The sequence below is a fragment of the Alexandromys fortis genome, unplaced genomic scaffold (genome assembly GCF_014885135.2).
Source record: "Alexandromys fortis isolate MF-2015 unplaced genomic scaffold, M_Fortis_MF-2015_v1.1 scaffold_165, whole genome shotgun sequence".
In the NCBI taxonomy this organism is placed as follows: domain Eukaryota; kingdom Metazoa; phylum Chordata; class Mammalia; order Rodentia; family Cricetidae; genus Alexandromys; species Alexandromys fortis.
In genome coordinates this window covers 2180360-2183237 of record NW_026068038.1, presented here as the reverse complement: position 1 = coordinate 2183237, position 2878 = coordinate 2180360, and the positions used below count along the sequence as shown (strand labels likewise).

General features: G+C 43.2%; 1 pseudogene; it reads right to left on the bottom strand.

Moving 5' to 3' along the window:
* Positions 1 to 466: 466 nt before the first annotated feature.
* Positions 467 to 2114, bottom strand: LOC126515543 (transcription initiation factor IIA subunit 2-like; annotated as a pseudogene).
* Positions 2115 to 2878: the final 764 nt, after the last annotated feature.

Sequence of the window (2878 nt, the reverse complement as noted above, 5' to 3'; positions counted from 1 at the left end):
CTAGGCTTCACAGGGTGTTACAGGCCAACCAGAGCTACATAGCAAGGCCTTATCTCAAAAGAATGTGCCTCCAGTCCTGATGCCTGGGAGTGTGACCTGGCTTGGGAACAGTGTGACTACAGGATTAGTCACCATGAAGTCACACTGATGTAGGAGGGGCTCTAAGTACAACAACTGGTGTCCTATTTGCTTACATACTCAGCAGTGCTAGGGATTGACCCCTGGGCCTTGTGAGTGCTGGACAAACAATAGACCACCGCACTTCCGGCCCACTTTTTTACTTTTTATTTTTAGACAAGGTGTCGCTATGTTTCCCTGGGTGACCTAGAACTCGATCTATAGCCCAGGCTGGTCTTGAACTTGCAATCCTTCTACCTCATCCTCCTGAGAAGCTAGGATGATAGGCCAGAGCCACCAGACTCAGTGGCTGGTGTCCTTACTAGAGAAAGTAAGTTTTTTTTTTTTTTTGTAAGTTTTAAAACAAGTTTATTGAAGAATATTCTTGTGAAGGCAACCACTTTTGATTTGTCATTTAAAAAAGTTCCATTTCTGCTGTGTACTAAAGGTCATGTAAGAGAACAGAGCCACATGCTTCTCTCTGCGGAACCCTTGGGTAGTATAGCACAGTGTTGTCATTTCTGCACCGTGAGAATAAATTAAAAAAAAAGTCTCTTCTATGTTTCTCTTCAAAAAGCGATGAAAATAACAGAAGGTGGCATAAAAAAGCCGCATTTCTTACTCATTCCGTAGTATTGGAGCCAGTATTTTTACCATCACAGGCTACAATTTTCACTTTATCCACTTTAGTAAGTTCTGTCACCTCTCTGAATTCAACATCATTCAATACAAAAGTCCAAACATTATCACAGAATCTGTATGTATTTAGAGAGCCCTTCCACCTTGCAGCTAATACTTTCAGGCCTTTGAAATCTCAGTAATTCCTGAAATTGACTCTGTTCCTGACTCTCTGAGCCAATGCTGAATTTATAGCTTTATCAAACTGAAGTAGAACTTGAAGGGCAAGCTGGGGGGTGATCTGTTGAGACTGAGAAAAAAAAAATGAAGATCATAAATTCACTAAGGAAAGAACATTAAAGACAAAATAAATAAATTAATTAAAGTCTAATAATTAACAGAAGTTAACCAAAACTTCTGAAGCAGAAGTCCTTATTCCCTGTGCTCTATCTAAGTGATGATGAAGCAAAGCCTGACAAAATTTCTTTACTACCTTTACAAAAAAGGAAATTTGCAGTGAGTTTGTAAAGCCAGGAAAAACTCTTCCTGTTCCTTCAATGGTGGACAAAGTATTCAACAAATGGGAAACCAAGTTTTTTCCTAATAAAAGACATGAGACCCTATATATAAAGAAAACAAAGACAAATCTTAACAAAGTCTATATAGTAATGCCAAGACACACGGAGCCAGGCATGGTGCTGCACACCTGCAATCCCAGCGGGTTGGGAACAAGGGCAGGAATACCAGAAGCTCTAGACCATTCTTAACTATGGAACACACTCAATGACAGCCTGGACACTATCTCAAAAAAAAAACAAAAGCCACCTCGCTCCCACATCTCCCTCCAGATCACAACAGAACATAAATAAAAAATATTTAATACTTTCTTAGTTGTATGATTTGAATAAGATTAACTCTTCTAAAACTGAAACAGAAATTTAAAGTTCTAACTCAAATCTCAAAGAATCCTTCATTATACTGGCCAGAACTACTTTTAAAGTGATAGAATATCCCTTTCTTCTAACTTTGAGATGAGAAGACTATACTTCCAAGGATTATTTCTATACTTCATCACTAATAATAAGGGGAAAATCATTTACTAAAATTTTTTTAACAAAAAAATTTGAAGACTTATAAAGCATATTTAATATTTGGCCCCCACCTGTATGAGCTCATCAAGGCTCTCTTGAAGACTGTTTCCCAAAGTTGTATTTCTGTATAACTGATATGCCATGGCTTAAAATGAAGCAATTACTTTTTCTTCAGGCTTGCATTGATGTCCTGAGGGAAGGCGCTTTTGCCGCGGCGCCAGCAGAGCCGGGCAGGGCGCCCGCTGCGACCACCTCCTCGGCCACGGAAACCACAGCGCTGGACCGGTGACCCGGAAGTGCTCGAGAAAGTAAGTTTTGACACATGTACGGATTATGTAGAGAGGGAGGCAGAGACTAAATTGATGTAGCCACCAACCGTGGAATGCCTGGAGCCTACAGGTCCTAGCCATATCTGGATGCCAGCCTTCTGCTCCCAGGGCTTTAAAAGGACAACACCCATTGATGCTTAATCACTGCGGCCACAGGGATGCTCATTCCAGCAGCTGTGGCTGGGCCCGGGGACATCATTGCCTTTGCTGCAGCAGCCCTAGTCTTGGAACCAATACCCACTGCCTTGGTGTTTGCTGTCTGCAGAGTCCTGAGACCTGTCTGAACTATGACTGCTCCATGCGTGACAGCATTCCTAGATCCCCTGGGGTACCCTGACACAAGGTACCTGTAGATTAGATGCTGTCTAAGAGATATACATCCACCCTTAGTTGTTCACGGAGCAGGTCAGAAGCCCAAGGACCCAATGACTAAAGCTCCTGCGTGGACTGAGACAGAGCAGAGAGGCTGCTGGTGCGGAGGGCGGGGTGTCATGTGGAGGGGCTGTGTGAAATGTGCAGGCTTTGAGTCATGGTGTCACTGCCGTGCGGTCTTGAGAAAGTTCTGATTTACACCCCCACTCCCCAGACACACACACAGCATAGAAGGATGGAGGGCAGGCTTCTTAGTGGTCCCAGGCTCTGAGAGCCATTGCATGTTCTGAATTCTGGTTCCCAAGTAGCAGTGGGATAGGAGGTCACCCACAACTCCCTTGGGAATGTGAG